Genomic DNA, 21,628 nt, shown 5'->3' on the forward strand with positions numbered 1-21,628 from the left:
TTTTGGAGGTGTCTTCCATTATTGTTCCCCTCAAGTCCAGAAGTTGAGTAAAGCTTGCAGATTTGCTGAAAAATTTATCAAGGCTGATGGTTTTCATACAAGGATCCCAGTGCAGCCCTATGCTCACAGTTGTATTTATACAGTGTATTTACGCAACATTTACTGTATTTACAGTGTACTTATAAAACAAACGATCCCTTTGGTTTTGGCAGGATTTTATAGTAAGCCCAACTTACCTGCTGCTTTTTCCTCTGCTTTCCCCCTCATCGTTCCAACCTTTGCCTTATGACACTGTTCCCCAGGCTATCATTGGTAGGGGCTAGCGTACCTCAATCACAAATTGGTTAAGGACAGAGATTCTGTGCCCAGGTAAATAGATTTTATAACTAGTAGTGGGTAATTTTCCTGTGCTTTAAAAAATGTTGAATTTGACTTTTAGCCATACCACAGAACAGTTTAAAATAATCATGCAATAGAGAGAATAAACAGATAGTAAAAGAGAACAGCTGGGATATTTTTTTAGGTATATGGCTTTTGTGCTACATATTTTGTGCCCAGTATGGTGGTTTAACTTGCAAACCCACCAAGGTCAAGTCTGAAATTCAGAAGAGAGATGAACTTGTTTTTGTCAGGATCAATTTGTGGCAACAGCAGTTTTATCAGCAGGGTGTAGTAACTATGGCAGAGGACTGTCAAACTGCCAGTTGAATCTCTGGGAAGCCTATTATCAGATAGGGCGATGATTATTATGACAGACCCATCATCTTGATTTTGCTGAAATATTCTTGTAGAAACGTGAGAAAATAATTGATAGACACAATACAGAGAATTAAATGACTTGTCTTTGAGACTGTACCTTTACAATAAGACCCTCTACCTCCTTCCTCACCTTACTGTGTAAAAATGACTAAAAAGACATGAGCAAAAACGTGAAGGCACTGTAGAAACACCTTGATCTTTTCTTTATTATTAGAGACTGAAAAGTCTGTGGTAAAATCCTGTACAAACCACACAGAACTCAACCTGAACAGCAGAAAAGGAATCTTCTTCTATAAAGCTGATAAAATTATATCAGTTATAACATAGCTGCCAAAGACACCGAACAGTACCTATAAAAGTTAAAAAAAAAATCTGTGAGAGGAAGATAGAGGGAGAGGAGTGTAGACCAGAGAAATGGAGGAAGGCTAATGTCCAAAGACATAATTGCCAAACAACTGAAAGTACTAGACAAGTGAAAAAAGGAGATAAAAAAATGAAATAACAAAGGGGCTGGCCCAGCAGATAAGGCATAAGTTCGGCATTCACAGTGGCTTGCTATGACCACACACATGTGTAACCCACAGAAAGTTCATTCCAAGGTCCTGCCCGAGGTCACTTCCTTGTGATTGCACAAGAGGCAGAAATATTTCACTTTCTGGTATTCTCCCTTTGGCAAGCAGCTTTCTTCATAGCAGCTCTGAAAATATCACACAGCAAGGAATGTACATAGCAGATGCCTTGGAAGAGTACTGAGTACCATGTACTTCATGAACCATTCTCTTCCTTTAGCTTCCGTATTGCATATAACCTCGGGGAGAGAGGCAGAGGGGGAGTAGAAAAGATTTTTATTTTTTTTTAATCTGGCTATCTAAGTTTTCTAAATTTCTCCAAATGCTACTGTTTGCAATGTATGTACAAATCTGTAAATAAAATGTCAATAATTGCATGTAGAAGTCATCAAGTATCTCATCTTGCATGATGTCTACAGATGCAGATGTAAAAGAATCTCAGTGATTTGTGCAAATTCTTACTCCTTCAATTGTCAAGACTTTCTAGTTCAAATTAAAGGCAATTTCTAGCAGAGGCTTCTGAAATACTCTATTGCTTTTTTTTTCTTTTTTTTTGCTTTAAACCACATTACTTGTCTCTAACAGAGATTTTCCGTTCAGTACAAGTCTGTAGTAAGAAAAATTGTTCTCTCAGAGTCTTCTCTTGGCTCAAGAAGATCATGTCATTTTCTAAAATTAGACCACAATTGCAGGTCTATATAAAAAAAAAAAAAGGTGAGGCTCAAAGTAGCCTCTATACTTCCTTCTCTCTTTCTTCACAATCTATTTCTCTAATTATTTCTTATGATTTTAGTGTGATCATTTTGTTTTGATTATCTGCCTTTAGATATAACTCACCTCTATCTCCCTCAGACACAGACACTTCCTGTGCTGCAAAGATATACAGCTCTTTCTGGATAGTCAATTTACTGCCATTACAGTAAACACATCAATCTTCCAGTATTAAATCCTGCAGCTAAATTGTAGGTCTTATCAGAGACTTTGAAATTTTGTTACTGATGCGTCCAGAGGGAGGATCAAGCTTAACTTGATGATTTCTTCCTCTGCCATTCTTTAGTCCAAAGTTCCTGGTTGTGCTTTGGAGTGTGCCAGGTAGGTTAAAGTTCATTAAAAACAGCGGAAAAGATATGCGGAGCCAGCCTTCCCACTCTGCATTGCTAGTACGTGGGCATGGTAGAGCATATATACCAAATGTTCCCATCCTTCCTTCTATTGTAAAGAATGAGAAGCATGAGCAATCATCTTCTTCTCCATCCATCTGTTAAATCTGTCTCAGTCACCTCCTAAAAAGAAGTAATTCCATTGAAATTGGTCATACTAATCGTAAATAGCACAGAAGCACCGCTACCACAAAAAGCGCATTTTTGTGTGTGTTCCGCAAACGGCTTTGGTTCATGATTTCAATTGTAAAAGTGAGTTGGGAAAGTTCATTTCTCGTCAAGCCTGGGTTTTGGTTAGGTTTTCATTTTTAAAATTTTATTAGATGTTGTAATGCATTTGGAGGCATAGGGTTCAAAGGGATGTGCCTGAAAAAAAGTGCTTCAGGTCATATTAACCATTTGAGCCACTCCCTCTGCCCCAAACCAGGATAAAAGTTTAGGTACAGAGAGGATCAGAAATTGATAATCACAGAAAAGTACAGCAGGATAATGTGATCTCAGCTAAAATAGATTTTAAAATTTAATTTAGTTAGACCGGAATGCTGAAAATATAGGCAGAAGCAGGAAGAAAAGGACAACTTGACTCATGTAGGCAGAACGGCATGTACACAATCCCTCCGAGTACACACAGCTTTTAAGCATCAGTTGAGGTCAGAACCTTCATATGCTCTTGCACTCAGTTAGCCCTTAGGACAGAGCTAGTGAAAAAGGAAGGAAAAAGACCATACGGGGTGCAGAAGTACCTCATGTATTGAGCAGCTGAAAAAAAGACCAAACTGGTGATCCCACAGGGTCAGCACAGAACACCAAGGGCAAGACTTGACAAGTGCAAGAGCACAGCTCTTTGTCCCACAGTTCCCATGCTCTATATCATATTAACCTCCATAAACAAGGCGTGTGGCAGCAAGCCAAGATCTTCTCTTTTTTCCTCCTGACTGCTTTAAAAAGATCTTTTCCATTTGAAAGAAGTAACAGACACAGCAGCAAAGCTTCATCAAAGACAGTCTGGCTCCTGAATTGAGGGAGTAAGAGAGATAAGGTGACCTTTCCTGAGAAGAGCAAGACATCTGTCTGGGCAAAGGAGTGACAGGGAAGTCTATTCAGACTTGGCCAAAACCCTGGATATTTATGGCTATGATGTGCCTCTCCAGCTCTTCATCTTAACCCACCCCCAAATCTGAAGACTGACCCCCAGATTCAGTGAAAAACAATACTGCATAATAGCATTAAAGCAATGTGCTGTCAAGTGTCCCAGTCAATTAAGCCCAATGTTTGCAGTTCCCCTGGCAACCTAATCCTAGGGTGTGTGGATATTTCAGCTCTTTCCATACTGCTAAATAAAACAAGGGCAAGGAACAAGCTTGAGCGCTGGCCTGGTGATCGCCCATGCTGTTTAATTGCTAGCATGCTTCCAGGCTGCTTTGGCTTACGCCAGGTCTTTGGGAAGTGGTGCCTAAGCGTGGCTGGAGGGATAGCCCATGCGGGGATCAATTCCAATAGGCAGTATAGACATCATGGCACCAGATTTTCTTCCCTCCAGCCTCAACAGTCTTCCAACATCATCCCAGCTTTGCATCTCTAAAGATTCCTCGTGCTGTACCCTGGAGCAAGCAATGCATGAAAACATACATTTCGTGTAGGAAAACATCATTCTGATGAGACCCCAGCATAATACCCAGGTTTTCTCAGATGCTTTCTACCGAGAAAAAAACTAAATCACAGAAAATAGTTATGTTTTAGCCCTAGAAGCGTACCTTTCAAGGTTCACAGGAGGCCAAACGCTACGTAGCATAACTGTGGCTAGGCTGGGCCACCTGCTCTCAGGGTCACAAAATTGCTCATGTCTCATTTAGCAAGAGATGCAGGGTTTGCGTCTCTGCAGAAAGCTCAGTGGTTCCACAGAGCATTATGGCAATAAAAGACTAAACCGCAGCTGAATTTTGACATAAAGGAAAACGTAGGAAAGGGATCCTCTTCTTTTCCATCATGCCACAGCAGCAGCACTGTGATTTTACAAAATACAGGGGAGCTCAAGGGAAGGAAAGAAGCCAGTGCTGCCTGTCATTGCTCCACAGCCACCTGCAGGCAGCGTGTGCAGGTCAGCGCACTGACAGCTCACTTACTTCTTCTCTTTGAACAGATGGAGTAAGCAAGAGAAGATGAACACATTCCTCTAATAATCCTGCCAGCACTCTGGTTTCTAGAGACCTGCCATAATGGCTTAAAATGGAGATGGCCTTAACTTAGACTGAGCTGTGGCTTTGTGAAGAAGAAAAATAAATACTCACAACGCATATATTAAAAACCTAAATCCCATGTGCTGCCCCTGCATGCCCGAATCTCCAAAGCCAGTGCATCCCCAGAGTTCTCCCTTGTACTGCCCTGTATTTCAGTTTTCCAAAGACCTCAGGCTTCTGTCACAGCCCCACAAATTTTAATTACTTTCAAAAAACTTGCCTTATATATGGACTGGTACCAAAAATACTTCAAGAAATTTCTAGCAAGAGTTAATTTTCCCTAAAACTCTGACTTGGCTGAAACTCACGGTATGTAAGTAGAAATCATAGCTCTTGGCACCCAAGCTTCATTATCGTAACACAGATCTAAACCCATGCAGCCCTCTTGTGTGTTCTCTACCATACAGCGCTATGTCCTCGCACTGCTATTATTATTAATGGTCTTGTTATTCTGACTTTGAACTCATTTGTACTGAGGTGCAGTTGAAAGGCCACAATTAGAATTGGGGACCAGTACGTTGGGGCAAACACAGAAATCCTCACACAAACAGAAATCCTTTGGCTCCCGTCCCAAAAGCTTATTATTATAATTAAGATTTATATTACAAAGGCAGAGAGAGGTGCCAAAAGAAATTGAGGCCCATTATGTCATAAATACATCTACTGCATAAATATATAGTAAAAAGCAGTTCTTGCCTTGAAGATCCTGCAGTCGCAAGCTTCAAGCAACTGCTAAACCTGCAACTGCAAGTTTAGCAAGAAAGTTTGGGACCCACCCGGCTTAGGCAGGCGATTAGTGTCATCGCTATCAGCTGTGTTATTTACTCTTGCCTCCATATTGGGCTGAATCATGTCTAATTAAAAAAATGCATTCTGTTTGACAGATAATAAAATGACGGGAAAAAGAAAGGACTGAGGATACCTGTTCCGATCAGATATTTCATAAAGGGCGGCCAAGGGCACAATACGATGGTTTTATCATTGGTTCTTTTTCAGCTCTTCTCACGGAAGAATTTCCATCCTCTGTGATCCATCAAAATGGTTTTAGTACCTATTTCTTTCATAGTAACCCTTTACCTCTTGTCACTATAGAGTCACCCACTACCTGAGGAACTTCCATACTTTGTTGTTATGTAGGGATCATGCCAACGTGGCAGGAAGGTGGGAATTTCATTTTCTAAATATGAATCGTGGGATCTGTTGTCATGACATTAAGGCTTCTGAGATACCATCAAGATCTACCCACTGCTTGAGCTCTCGGTTTAGTTTGTCTCTTTCTCCTCTCTCCTCAAATCAATAGTTTTTTACAAATAGGGAGCCATCAGAGTCTAGAGATCTGGGCATTCAAGGAATATCTGCAAATGGGGGAAAAGTGGATTGCTGATTTCATGTCTCCTGGTTGGGACAAAAGTTAATAAGCCCTTTGCCACCGTGCACAGACAATAACAGAGAATTGCTCTTAAAGCTCATTTCCTCAGAGAAACTAACTCTGTGCAGCTATTCAGCCACAAAGGCAGTGAAAGGAAAGGTAAATGGACTGTGCCGGAAGGTTGTGAATTTCTTCTTTCTGGAGGATAAGCACGCTTTATTTGTCTTTTTTAAAAGACTTTTTGGAGGACTTTTGCTTAATCTCACATGCATAAGGTATGCGAGTGTCCAAGGCAGCACTGTACATGGTAGTTTCCTTCAGTATGCTTACCTGATTTTATAGTTGCAGCAGTTATCTGATAATAGAGTTTGTCACAGCGCATCATTGAATACCGTTACCATGCCTAAAAAACCTGATGCTGAACATTGCCAGCAGTGAACACTATATAAAGCCCATGTATACAGCAGGAATATAAACACCAGGCACCGAAACAGAATGTCCTGCTCTTTGCACTAACCTCCTCGAAGTATTAAGTCAAGTTGAAGCTCAATGTTTAGTCTCTCTACAAAAAAGGGCCCCGCTCCTCGTTGCAATACCTACCTTGCTGATTTTCTCTCTGGTGTAGAACCAGCAGCCGCGGGTCACACAGCCCCTGACTCCCCTTCCAGTGTGATGAGGGTCAGAGAAACCCGTGTACTGAGCAAGTTGTCTAAAAGAGCTGGTGGCAAAAGCATAAGCAAGACTCCTCTACTCACCCTCACCAAGGCACAGGGAGAACAGCAATTTTTTTGTCTTTTCACATTCATAGCCGTGACTCCTGAGATACCCTGCCAAAGCCCTGCCAGGGTTTTGCCTGTCCCCGCTACTCTGCTGAAAATGAGTTTCCCTCTATATTCACATGCATGAACACAGATTCAAACCCTGCTCTTCTGACTCCCTAATGAAGGTTCTGTCTTCAAGGTTATAGGGTATCTTTGACCAATGCTTTTTTGTTTGACTTAGTATATTTTGTTGGTCAACTTATTCAATTCTGTGTAGAATCCTTGATTATTCTTTGAGTGATAAAGAGACTGATCATTTTACATGGTAATAAGGGCACTTACACAGAAAGTGTGCGTTCCTGAGCTTGACCAACAGTAAGGTAAAAGGCTGGAAAAAACCTGGAAGATCAGAGATTAAAGGAAAGGTTCACCAAATGGATATCTAATGGCTGAGTCTGCCTATATTGTTCATTTCTACCTAGACAATTCAGGAGCTGAGATTCTAATTCAGATAGATATTTGACAAAAATTCAGAAATACAACAGGAAATACCTGATTGTAGAGAAGGAAACCTAAGTACCCTGCCATTTCAAGACAGTTGTCATTTCTCACCATGACAGTATTTCCATCTCCTATGTCAGCTGACAGCTGAGTAGGAAATTCAGGTTTCAGCTTTAGATATCTCCATCCTTTTGCACGCCTAGCCTTAAGTCCCTCTGTGCAAAGCACTCAGCCATTTGGTGCTAGTACAGATGAAAGGCTTAGTCATGGTCTGGAGTAAGGACTGTTATCTACAATTCCAGTTGACCGGCTGAGTGTGATTCATGACAGTGGGTCATACCCACAGAGGCATTTCAGAGCATCATGGATTTTTAAAAACAAACCAAGGAAACTAAACACTGCACTGAGAACAGAATTCCTCCCCTAGTGAGGAGAGAGAAAACAAACTGTATCTGACAGTGTGTCACAGTATCTGCTGCACTACTGAAGGCTCTGAGTTTCCTGATGGTATGAAGAGTATTTGTAATGGAACAAAATACAATTAAATAAGACATTTATTCTCTCTCCCAGAAACCTGAGATTCACCAGTACTTTTTTAAAAAATATATAATCAAGAATGTATTAATTACAAAGAAATGTTTAATATACTACAATTTTCTCTCTGCTGCCAGGACCTCAATTATATTCAGTCTCTTACGTGCCTGCAGCCACAGACATGTCAATACCACACACTGAAGGAAAAAACAAATTCATGTCTTATTAGATTTGCAACTGTAGCTGCACCCATTTCACACCTGAATTTCTCATCCCCCAGGCAGATTTCACTTACTCTTTTTCAAGTAAAATGCATTATGTAAGAGTTTGTTTCACCCTTTAGGGACTTAAGCATGCTGCTTCCTTCTCCTTTAAAAAATTGTATTTGTGTGGTCAATGGAGGATCATAGATAATGAACCATCATCTCTTTCTCTCTTCCATTCAGCGTTAAAATCATAAGAATACAGTGTATGATATAAAGCTCAGGTCGCATAGTCTGTTTTTTCCTATAATGAAAATTCAGGGGTTACCATTCAACAGCTTCACATATTATCTTATCATGTGCATTTAAAAGTGAAAGCAACCGGTTCGTTTTTTTTAACTACTTAACTTTTTGCCATACTCTGTAGCTAGACAAACTCACACAAGTGACATTCATTTCCTTCTGTTTCTGTGCATACAGGTGAGACCTGACTCACCTGACATTACAATTTATTTCTATGACGAGATACTTAAATTCACAGAAGAAAAGCAATGGTAAGAAAAAAAAAAGAAAGAAAATGCTTGGATAAGCCAGTTAAGGGCCATCATAGATACTGTTGAAAATTGCTTATCTGACTGATGGGATGCCAGACTCTCTACCTCTTTTTTTTGGTTATTCACTGTAGGATACGAAAGCTTCAGCAAGGGACGCTGCAGAATCTTCCTGCTCTCTAGGACATCCTGGCCAGTTGGCCAGAGCGCTGATCTTACTGGTTGAACATGTGCATTTACATCCCCTCAGGCAGAAGACTGTGAATTCAAGTCTCCCACAACCCGCTTGAGTTTTCTGATCACCTGGCTACTGGATGAGGATGCAAGGAACACTACTGCCCCTTCCACTGCTTGTGCAAGGCCTGACCAGAAGCCTCTTCAGAAAAAAACCAGCACAATTTGGCCATGTAGGTGGATATATTGAAGAAGACGCAGTCTGTGGGTCTCAGCAAGGGTCAGTATTGCCAACAAGAGTATTCTCACAAAAATACTCTTAGTGTGCAGAGATGTTACTGAGGAAACTTTGAACACTCTATGCTTTGGGACTCTTTAGAGCCAGATGGCGTTTTAGTAGAGGTTTCGGAAATGAAAGCACTAAGGTTAACGACCCGCACACACAGCAAAGTGATTTTGATGTGAGTACAATCCACTAACTAGTTGATGGGAGGTGTGGAGGTGCTGGAAGGTAGGCCGGTTTTTCCCCCCATTATGAGCAACACTGGTCATCCTCAGCAAAGGAGAGTAGTCAGCAAGTGCAAAGTAGTCAGTAATCTTGGGCAAAGAGATTGGATCAGTCTATGGAACAGGGGACCCCACCTAGTGCAGGAAGGCGGCTGCGTCGGTCTCTGGCTTTTTCTTGTTGAACTGATCATTTGTGTAACTGTTTCGAAGGGCTGTATGCTGAGGCAATGTAACTCTCAGATATTTTTTTTAGGTATACTGATGTTCAGCGGAGTCATCACTTTTCCAGGGTGATGTAAGATTTTTGTGATCTATATCCCTATGAGGACCAGTTTCTGATACAAAATACAATGTATTTCTGTAAACCTCAAGAAAGGGTGACACACCGAGAGGTCAGAATATAAGTTGGGATCTGCAGAATTTCTGCTGTAGACATTTTGTATGGCTTTAACAAAATATCTTTAGCTTTTGAATCAAATTTGCTACTGACATGATGATTGGCACTACTGATTAGTGACATTCATGCCATTGGAGACTTTGTTCTTACGTTGCCTCCACTATATAGTGAAGATGATACTCAGTTCTCACTGTGAGAGCTGGTATGAAGGTTGTGAGAGTTAATTCATATTTGCAAAGTGCTGCCTAAAAGCTAAACAATAATGGAAGTTACCATAGTCCGACTAGTCTCTTTATTCTTTACATCACTATCTTATTTTTGGTTACTCATCAATGTTCTCATGCTTCCTTTTCCTTTTCCTGAGACGTCATTATAAAGCAACTGTTTAAAGGCAACAGATTGCTCAGAGATCCTGAGCAAACCTAGCAAGTGCAAGAATAGTTCAGGTTTCTGTTTTTTCCATTTGTTTTTAAGACTATGTGCATTTGATATATACTGGTCTCTTTTTGTCCGTGTCTCATGTCCAAGTATTTTAAAGCATAAACCAGAAGGACATTGCCTGAACTAGTAGGAGGGGATGGAGGAAATCCTATACTGGAGGAACAATTACAGGAAGCTGACACAACCATTAAGATGTTTAGAAGAATCAACAGAGAAGAAAGTGGTTTTGGTACGGTGCCAAGTTAGAGAAGGAAATGGCTTGTACACAGGGATGGATTTCAAAAATTGAACATAAATAAAGTGCAAAAAATGGTTGTGTTAGTATTTAGCTGAAAACGATCTTGCAACTTTGAGACAGTCTGTTGCTTATTCACCTGCTGTAAAGGAGGTAATCAGAGGTCATGTCTTTCCAGAGAGGGATTCCCTCAAAACTGGGGATATTCCCAGCAGGAAAAGAGCTATCAAAACTTTGTAGCCATCTTCATATGGCCTGACTTTGAAAATGAACGTGACCGAACTGCATTGTATTCGGACTCTATCCAAGTGGCCCATTAGGACCTTTTAGCATCTGGCATAATTTCATGCTGCTTGAAAGTCTTATCTGTAATCTGCACTGGTCTGAGAAATGGAGAGGCACACTTTCAAAAACTTTCTAAAGCTATGGTTCTTTTCCTTGGTGTCCCAACTTTTGTTGAGTTAAAAGACCTTGGATTTACATACTCTCAGTAGTGACCTTAATTTTAAAAGATAAAATCTTCATGATCATCAGGCATATTCCCATTACCCCGCTGATGGTAATGCTGGTCAGAAAGCTCATGTTCCATCATCAAAGAAGAATTTATCATATTCTGCCACCTTGGGGCTTGCACATGTGATAAATCTGCATTTGCTCCATCCCTGCAGAGTGACTGAGTGTACACAGTCCAGGGCTGAGAGGCGTGGAGGATGGACACAAGCACACAAATGGACCTCAGGAAGCCCAAGCCCCTGGTACCCTGGCAAGTAGACAGAAAATACCCTATGAGGACTGAAAAATCTTTTTCACAGGGAGAAGAAATATGTTACAAAAAGTGTTGAGAACGAGAACTGCATCTGGGCCTGGGAGGCAACAGGGGAAATGAAAGGGAATGACTGTGGCTGAACAAGAAGGGGAGACTGGAACAGAAGCACTTGGTTGTTTATTAACATAAAATTAGAAAACACTGTATGAAAAATAGGTGGGGTAAAGACGGAGAGACAAGCTCATCAAAGAGCTGGGATGTGGGAGGGCCACTGAGACAAGCTGGTCTAGAAAGCTGAGATGAGGAGGAGGAAAGTAGAAAAGTGGAACAGATTCTGGGCAGTGAGATGATGCCAGCTCAGCAAGATTGCTGTGACAGAAGTGAAATAGCTGAAGAGCAGAGACTGAGACAAAACATGGTGTAAGGAAAAGGGTGGAGAAAGGGATGGATTGAAGAGAGAAAGAGAATTAAAGTGGAAAAACAGACATAAGAGTCGGTGCTAATTAAAAATCACCCTGTTCCGTAATCTTCAATGGAGCTTTACTGCTGTCAGCCCTGCTGACAGAAAATAGCTGTGAGACCCACAAGCAAAATGTCAGCCTCGTACCATCATTAGTGGTGTCTACGTGGAGGACTCATGTATAAATTCATAGGAATTAAGACTGAAGATACTATTGATTTCCAAATGCTCCAGAGGAATCCACTCTTGACTTGAAGACAGGAAAGACAGAAAATGGCTAATGACTGTTGAAACAAAAGTCAGCTCATGGCTGCCATTACAAATTCACCTGTTTTTTAACTTCCAGCCATGGGTGCTTGTTATCCCTCTGTTAGGATAGAAAAGAAATTTTTTCTATTCTATTGTTTATCACAGCTAGGGTATTGAAATTGTAAAACCAAATCACTGTCTGATAGTATTTAAAAGTTAAACAGATTGAGCCATTTAGGTTTCTCACAGTTTTCAGATGGTGAGTCAGTTTTGTTGCTATCATTTTCACAAAGCCTTTCCCTTTCTGGTGATAGCAGTTGGAATCTCCTATCATTTCAGTGCTGCTTTATTGAACTAACCAAATTATTGGATTAGTTAAGAAACTGACATCCTGGATAAATTCACACCTTTATTAAGTAATTATTTAAAATACTTAGGAGATTGTTCAGCTAACATCAGTGGGCTTCACTGCTAGGTCCCTAATTATTTGCCATTGTAAATAGAAACAAAGGGGTCATACAGAAATACCAGGCCTGCATATCAGTTTCTAACTGAGCTTGTGGCTCTCTACTTCTGCTGATGTCACTGAGCATAATGTTGATCCTTTTGTTTGACCCTGAAATAAGCATTAGACTTTAAGTATGTGACCATTCCTAGGAGTCACACTACTTCAGTAATACCTCCTAGCATAACGTGTTTACATACCCAAATGTTCAGTAGCAATTTGGTTCATTTTGTCTGAAAGTAGCAAGAAAAATTCTTAAGAAAGCTTTATCAGGAATTATTTCTGTTTTAAACTTCATAATATACATGTGTGCCATTTATTATAGTACTCTTTATGGTTACATTATTATGCAGTTAATCTCAAGTTATAGCATGCACTTTATAGATAAATGGATTGTCAGTAATGACTAAAATCATGATATGGACCCAGACTCTCAGTTCATTATAAGAAATAGTTCACCTCAGAATATTCTTATCTTCTCCTTCTCACAAGGAAGCCACATAGTCCAGCATTTCTCAAGGGCAGGTAAAGAGAATTAGCCACCCATATCTTATTCATACTGAAAACTGTACACTTCTTCCTCCTGACATATGAAAAAGGTCATGTCAGTCATGGGCACTTAATTTTCTGTATCTTCTATATGTATGTATTCCACTAGCCACAGATCTGTCCAAAGGAACTATCTATCTCTTCATTAAACTCAGGGCTATATGTTTATGTGTATTTTTCCCTTTTAAGGGTTCATGGTATAATCATGAGTAAATTGTTCTAAGTTACCTGTTTAACCCACATGGCCAGGTTTTTATGTAGGACATAAGGCTTTCAAGCCTCCTGCTTAACCATCCTAGTGTCAATTCAGCAATATTTGTGACTTTTTCAGTTTTCCCTTTCTTAAAAATAGGAAATTACACAACTTCCATATCCTTTACATTAAAATAATACTTTTATTGAGTATTAAGATTGAGTAAGAAATGCCAGATGTATCTGTACCATGCCAGTTAAGCAACCTAGAGTGTATGCTCTATCACACAAGCTATTGCTTTTTAAAGGAAGGTAGGGGGTTTTGTGTGTGATGATACAGAATGCACAGTAATTTGAAGTTAAACATTAAGATAAGTAAAATGCAGTTTATGCATGCTTCTTTCTAGCTAGATCTTGTCTTTCCAACAATACGCCAGTTCTGTGTTCATTATCTTTTGCCTTATTGCTCTATCCAGTTTTGGCTGTTAGAACTGCAAAAGCACAGATTCATGTATTTCCCTGTAAAGCTCTGCTGTTTGAAAAGAGAAAGCATTTTCTAAAAGCCAACATATTGCTTATAAGAAATGTGGGCTGTCACGTATCATAGTGTGATAGAATTTAGTAAATACAGGGGTTTTATCAGTGACTATCATGGGAATAATAAGGCTAGGTCATTTTAATATCCTTCTCTGTGAAACCAACACGGATAATGTCAAGGAATACGTCATTCACCCGAAAGATTCATTCAAGCACAGGCAATGGGGCAACAAAGACTAGTACTATTCAGGAGGCAAAAGAGAAAGCCTCAGGCGAACCCCAGTCGTGACACGGTTCAGAAGGCTATGCCAGGGTCAGAGCACTCTGCAGAGAGCTCCCCACAACCTTTGCCCATCAGAAAGTGGCAGGAGTATAAGAAATTCGTGAACTCCAGAAAGGCACGTCGCGCAGAAATATGTTATTCGCAGTTGGGTGAAGGAAGAAGCGAGGTGGGGGGGAGCGCTCGCTGTTGGGTGTTCTTATTTTCAGGGGACGGTTGTATCCCCTCGCACAGCCATAGCATTTCTTTCCGAGCAGAGTGAACTCCATCTAAGCCGGAGGAAGCTGGAGAAGATCGAGTGTCCTCAGGGAGAGCACTGCAGCACCCCTCGATCACCCACAGCATCTGCACCCCACCAGCTCCCACAGTATTCAGGGTGCCCCTGGGCTGCCCCTACAGCAAACGGACGGTGCTAATTGTTGGAGAGTGCTATCGCAGAAGGCAACAGAGCAAGTAGTAGGTTACCACAGCTGTCCAATAGCAAACACAAAGAATAGCAGTAAAACTTTGTTTTCCTTTGTCTGTAGGGCTGGCTGAAGGAATATGTCCCTCCCTAATCAGGATCCATAGCCCTAAATCTTCTCCTGTCTTTTGTCTCAAGAAATGGCTTAAAATGTAGAAAAAGCTCCTTCTTTTAGTCAACTGCTTGCTAATCATCATACCTTCCCTGGGGGGAGAACCAGTTCAAATATTTCTTGCAGTGATTTGAACATTTTTTTACCTTACGAGACAGTCCAAACAACAGGCTATGCAGTGTGATGGAGTGCATTCCTTCTTTTGATGGTATTATATTTTGAATGAAACAAGTTTTCGTCAGATGCAAGAATAAAGGCAAACTCCTATGGGTTTGGAGACTCACCGGGCAAAAAGCAAAAATGAATTTCTAGCCCCTGTTCCGGGCAATAGGTTGTCTAAAACTGAAATGATATCCGAATCCTATGTGTCTGTATCCATTATTGATAAATGCTGTTTAACCACTAAATCTTACTTAAGTGAGGCACCTAAATCCCAAAGGTGAGCAAAGCATCTTTTGTCTGTTGGTATTTTAGACATCCCCTGCTTTGCAATGGGAGTGACGTGCCGTGCAAAGGAAGAAGATGCCTAACTTGGATGCTCTAAGTCTATCAGATAATCTATTATTAAAGCATAGAACCAGTCCATGCTGTGATATCCGAGGATCCTTTTTGAACCTAAGCACTCCAGACAAGCAGCAGTAGAAATATGAGTGCCTGCAGAACGTGTCTGGTCCTGTGGTTCAGTCAGCAGCCAAGCTGGGGTTTTGTGGATGAATACCCTTTACTTAAAAGCACAAGGAGACATTGTAATACCCAGGTCCTTTTGCAGAGATAGCTCCAGCTCTGATTTTATACTTCAGTGTTAACACACAATGGTATTATGCAATGATCGAGTGAACCCTTTATTCTCCTTGGGAATTAGGACTTCCTCATATTCAAAGTCCTGCATAGCTGGAAGGGTATCTGGACTGTTGGACTCAGCGGTTATCTATTCTTAAAAAGGAAATTGATTCCACAGACCTTGAGAGTAGATAGGTTGTGTTCAAGGAACAACAAATAAAACAGCTTTTGATATTTCAGATACTCCAGTCCAGAAATTTGCAGTACATTTGATTAGAGGAATGAATGAAACTATCAAGAATATGCAGGAATTTTTTCACTAGATGAATTTGTGAAACTTTCATTTTAGTTTCTTCTTCGGAGTTCATTGAGAAAACTGCATTAATTTTACCTAGACGAGGGACAGAATTTGCTTGTCCACATACCAAACAACCAACAACTACTCAAAAAACCAAATAACCATCAAAATAAAAGCAGGCAGAAAGTTTTTACCAGAACTCCATTTTAAGTGTGTCTTCCTTTCAGAAATCTTAAGTAGGAACTTGCTTTTTATAAACTCCATTAACCAATGGCTTAATGTCCAAGCGGAGATCAGTGATGAGTGGTGTTCCTCAGGGGTCAGTATTGGGACCGGCGCTGTTTAACATCTTTGTCGGTGACATGGACAGTGGGATTGAGTGCACCCTCAGCAAGTTTGCCGATGACACCAAGCTGTGTGGTGCAGTCGACACGCTGGAGGGAAGGGATGTCATCCGGAGGGACCTGGACAGGTTTGAGAGGTGGGCCTGTGTGAACCTCATGAAGTTCAACAAGGCCAAGTGCAAGGTCCTGCACATGGGTCGGGGCAATCCCAAGTACAAATACAGGCTGGGTGATGAGTGGATTGGGAGCAGCTCTAAGGAGAAGGGTTTAGGGGTGTTGGTTGACAAGAAGCTCAACACAACTTGGCAATGTGCGCTCGCAGCCCAGAAAGCCAACCGTATCCTGGGCTGGATCAAAAGGAGCGTGACCAGCAGGTGGAGGGAGGGGATTCTGCCCCTCTGCTCCGCTCTGGTGAGACCCCCCCTGCAGTACTGCCTCCAGATCTGGGGTCCTCAGCACGGGAAAGACACGGACCTGTTGGAGTGGGTCCAGAGGAAGGACACAGAAATGATGAGAGGGCTGGAACACCTCTCCTATGAAGACAGGCTGAGAGAGTTGGGGTTGTTCAGCCTGGAGAAGAGAAGGCTGTGGGGAGATCTTGTAGCAGCCTTCCAGTACCTAAAGGGGCTTACAAGAAAGCTGAAAAGGGACTTTTTACAAGGGCAAGTAGCGATAGGACAAGGGGTAATGGCTTTAAACTGAAAGAGGATAGATTTAGATTGGACATACAGAAGAAATATTTTACTACGAGGGTGGTGAGGCACTGGAACTGGTTGCCCAGAGAGGTTGTGGCTGCCCCATCCCTGGCAGTGTCCAAGGCCAGGTTGGATGGGGCTTTGAGCAACCTGGTCTAGTGGAAGGTGTCCCTGCCCATGGCAGGGGGGTTGGAACTAGATGATCTTTAAGGTTCCTTTCAACCCAAACCATTCTATGGTTCTATGATTCTGTAAATAAACATATTATTTTGGAAAGATATGAAACGGTTTGTTCCAGCCAAAGTCAGGGACAAGAGAGCTGCTGTTAGTGTGATTACAGCAGGTATTAGTACCACAACCAGGAGCAGCAGAGATAAGGAAACCAGACTTCCAGTTCACGTAAGTCTAGCACAGTGAGCTTTGAAGCAGCCGCTAACACAGCTCAGTTCCCAGGATATACAAATTAGCCCTAACAATGCTATGCATGGTAGATAGCTGGAAGTTTAATTCCTTTTACATTTGTATAAATATAAATCAGAATTATAAGTCAAGTAATTTTCAATAAAGGATGATCAGTAATCTACTTAAACAATGTTCATATAAATACTGAAGATAGAATTATTTTTACATTACCTGTGATGAAGCAATAGCTTTTCGTAGTAACTGTTTTTCATTCACATCAGCAACAACTGTATCTTTTATTTAACAGTAGAACTTAATGGGAAGAATTATGGCCATAGCCCTTGCACTAATGTTAAAATCCTCCACTGCAAACACAAAATGTAAAGTAAGGTTGCCAACACTGTAAAAAAGCTGATATTGCAGAATTTCTGCTGTGCCCTCCACAGCTTAAAGGCTGATGTTTTATTTAAAGAATAAGGTGGGAGATTTACAAGTTCATGCTTCAGACTTCTCACTGTGATCTACAGTTTTGGCTGACATTGGGCAAAGAACTGAAATCCTCAGAATAATAGGGGAGAAGTTCTTCTGAGTCTTTGATCAGTCCTTCAGTCTTTTTGACCAAGTTCCCCAACTCTAATATAGGGATACATTTACTCTTTTGTCTAAGTTTTTAGCCTACCAGAAAGGTGAATATCCTACATAACTTAGACAAGTTTCTTCAGTGCAAAATACTCATCTAGACAAATTTAGGCTAATTGAAATATCTAACTTCAGTTCAACTCAGGCACCAAAATTGGGGACCTAAGGCAAGATTCGTCCCACCTAACTCAGACACCTAAATTAGGAGTCCAGTTTCCCTAGAGTCCTTAGAGTTGACAGAAAGAGAGACGTATACAGAGGCATTTCTGGTGTTGTAGTGGGAGACGCACCTTGCAGGAGCCCTCATTCTCCATTGACTCCAGGAAGCATGGAGTGACTGCACTCCTATCACAGGTAATTCAATTACCTCAACTTACCTGAGCTGGATCTGGATCTTAGTTCTCCACTCAGCCAATGGAAGGTATTACTGAGATCACGTAAGTAACCCATATATTCTAAAATAGGTACAGCTAAAAAAACCTGTAGAAGGAAATATATCATCACTGTAATGAATTAGAATATGCCCACCACCTCTCAGACTTAGAAATGAGTTTACTTACAGCTATTTCCCTTGCCAAATCTGGTGTATTCATTTAAGGAGTTAACCACGAGTCTTTGCTCTACTTTACTAGTAAGGAAGGAATGTCTCTCTGAAAAAGTTTTTCATGCCCTTTTCTCATTCTTGCTTGTACATTTCAATTGCTGTTGTCATATTTTCCAGTCTTAACGAGCCCTTGAGTAATTATTGCCACACAATTAAGAAAACATTTAGAATGGAAAAGTCATTTGTTAAAGAGTTTCACTCTAAACCAATGGTGTACTCCTGTGCTTTGACTGATAACCTTTCCCCTGACAACTTGCTGGGATCTGATGACTGTTTAGGTTCACTCGTTAATGATTCTTGAGCTGAATTGTCTGTGACCTGACCTTTCAAGTAGTATATTTTCTTGCTGAAACTAACACATTGTGACAGGTCAGTAGGGGCCAGGTTGACAATCCTTAAAGCACAGAAGACATATTTACTTAGTTTAGAGTGCAAAGCCTTTTTTCACTATTTTTCTTCACAGTTTGATGGGTTAACCCACAGGATTTTCTGTCCTAGGATTGGATTTTGTACTGTTCCTGTTACATTCTCTGTATATTTATGATACGTGTTAATGTTAAGCTAACTAATGTTAGTGTTGGAGCAATCAGTTCAAAATACTAATAACAAAAATTCTGGGTTAAATTAAAAAAAAAAGAGTAAAATATGCCACATTTCTTTCAGAAATCAGATAATTTAAGTAAAAATCTCCATGTGCAGAGCATTGGTATGTAGAAGACTATAAGGAATATATTGCATATATTCCCAAATAATAATTTGTAGAATAATGCTAATGAATATTCTAAAAGGTATGTATTAAGATGGTTGTTCCTCACGGTGCTAATGAAAGGTTACAAGCCCAGCTCTTCCTTCCACTCCTCTCTGCTGCCGCAAACCTGGCACTGGTAATGGGGCTGTGCAAGAACAAAACACAGAAAGGCTGGGCTATAATGGGAGACTATTAAATTAAAAATGATCAAATAATGAAAGGTAAAGCTGTGTTCAGTTTAGCTCCTCTTCTTATCTTTAATAAACATATGTAATGCTACACAAAGGTGGCTAATACTGAGAATTGCTTAAGGTATTGAATTCCTCTTCCTTGTCTGTTATTTGCCTCATTTTAATGTTTCGGTTATACCTTCAGCTTTACACTTCTTATCGTCATTTTAAAAGCTCTGCAGGACTCCATTGTACTTTGCATGCCTACCACTGTCAAGCAGCATTCTGTCTTCATTCTGTTCCACTGTTGTTTTCCACCTCTGTGTTTATTTCACATTCTTGGACAGATGTTCCTGCTTTTTTTCATATGGTACCTTTCACAAAGAATAACTTCACTAGGACCTTTTCATGAATGTTTCATGAATGTTTAGCATATATTAGGAATTAGTACTACTAATTTTTTATCCAAAATAAATATTCTGCAGTTGCATGCTGTGACTGATACTTTACATACTTAATAACGGTGCAAAACAGAACAAAGAGAATAGACAAATTTGCAACTGATCCATAATCTGTTGCACTGCATACCACAGAGAAGCTTACTAGGACTTCTGAAAGGATTTAACAAACAAGATTTGAAATTCTTGAATTTTAATTGAATTTGAAATTAAAGGGGATTTGAAATTCCATGTTGCCAGTTCAAAAGGAAGTACAACAAAGAGAATGATCTGAAGTACTGAAAGGCATTAACGGGACTCTAAAAATCATAACTGCTTATAAAAATGTTTTGAAATGTCAAGAAAAAACACTGCTTGCAGCGTTTAAATTCTGTGTTCTAAAAGTAAACAATCTGGCTGCATTAAAAGGAGTAGAAAATAATAATGCAAATATTATCAATGCATAATATGTAACAATAGTCTGACATCATCCGGAGTAGCAAGTTCAATTTCAGCCATGCCATTATCTTGGAACAGTAACTGAGACAGCAGAGTTTGGACTAGGTAATGATAATTACTGGGAGCAGTAGGAAGAAAATATGATATTTTCATTGGAAGGAATAGGAATGTTACAATACTACAAATTAATGACTAGCAGTTAGTTGTGAAAGCAGGCCTTCCTCTTTCATCTTTTCCCCAAAATCAAAAATCAAAGGACAAACACTGATATTTTCAGGCATCTCATTTAAAGTTGACAGATGGAAGTAAGGTTTTTTTACATAACATGCAATTAATGGTGTTCTTCGGACCCTTGCTTCAAATTCATAGCAAAGCCAAAAATTTAACAGGCATTTTTAAAGCATTAGACAATTAAAGAGATAAAAAGAACATTCAGTTATATAGGTGTGTGATTATACACAGACACAAGATATTAAAAGAACTTTATTAAAATTGCGACATCATCCTTTCAAAGAAGTTGGAGAATGCCAATATTAAAGTTGCCTGCAAAACATTAATTCAGCCTTTTATGCATGTGATTATAATACAGGCTTAAGTTAAATGATCACATCCTTTTTTCCCACAGGACTTCTGCCTTATTTCAGTCATGCTACAGGGACATGTCCAGGCAGAGTCAAGTTTATCTGCCTACGCACCCAGCAAATCAAGTGTAAGAAGCCCCAAACCTAACAACAATAAAAAAACCCTCTGCTTCAGAAGCTGTACAGTCATGTTAGCTAAGTAAAATACTGTATTTGATTTAATATGCCTCCTGCAAGAAAGCTGCATGGCTTCCCTACCACAGCTGGCTTGCTCCTGGCCAGGGGAACGCAAGTGGGGGACGCAGGGCTATCTGCCACCAGCCACGTAGGTTTGCCTGTGGTTATATCTTGCCAGAGCACTCATACGTCTTCATTGGCAGGTGCAGATTTGTAATTTTCAGAATATTACACTCAGCAGCGGTCTCTTAAGCAACTTATATTTTCCATTCTTTAAATCCATTCAAGACGAAATGCTGCTCTGCGTTACAGACTGTTTCACTGAGTGACTAATGGCTCCAGGGAATGTTGCACAAAGTGTTTTGCATCTCCGAGCGCTTTTCTTTTTTTTTCCCCTTCCCTTTTCTGGTTTTAAAACCATCCCATGACAATTATACCTGTGAATAAGCAGCATCCAAAATGCTAGTTGTTACCACAGGGAGGACAGAAAGCCAGTTGCCAAGATTGCGAGGAATAACCTTCAGAAAAAGATGGTCTCCACCGTTCTGCCTTCTTACCCTCACGTTTCTGCTGCAGAAATCATTTGAACGGGATGCGACAGGCAGTGCTCTGAACTGTCACCACTGTCTGTGAGCATTCCTATATCCTGTAATATAAAGTGTCCAACTGACATCACTAGAAAAATAATATGTGCCAATTTTTCACATTAAAAAATTTGGCTGTTGAACCTTAGTCTTATTGAAACTGCATGTGGAAAATACTTGAAAAAAATCAAGGTCATTT

At 40.3% G+C, this 21,628-nt stretch overlaps 1 long non-coding RNA gene across 1 annotated transcript in view; it reads right to left on the reverse strand.

Moving 5' to 3' along the window:
- The window catches only part of LOC142045043 (uncharacterized), a 28,081-nt gene extending 9,761 nt beyond the window's left edge, over positions 1 to 18,320 (reverse strand). The window contains exons 1-2 of the long non-coding RNA XR_012654507.1: positions 18,230 to 18,320; positions 18,047 to 18,149 (exon numbers count right to left, since the gene is read on the reverse strand). This is a non-coding gene — a long non-coding RNA (uncharacterized LOC142045043). The remainder of the gene's footprint in view (positions 1 to 18,046; positions 18,150 to 18,229) is intronic.
- Positions 18,321 to 21,628: the final 3,308 nt, after the last annotated feature.

Source organism: Buteo buteo, chromosome 26 (genome assembly GCF_964188355.1).
Source record: "Buteo buteo chromosome 26, bButBut1.hap1.1, whole genome shotgun sequence".
NCBI classification, from domain to species: domain Eukaryota; kingdom Metazoa; phylum Chordata; class Aves; order Accipitriformes; family Accipitridae; genus Buteo; species Buteo buteo.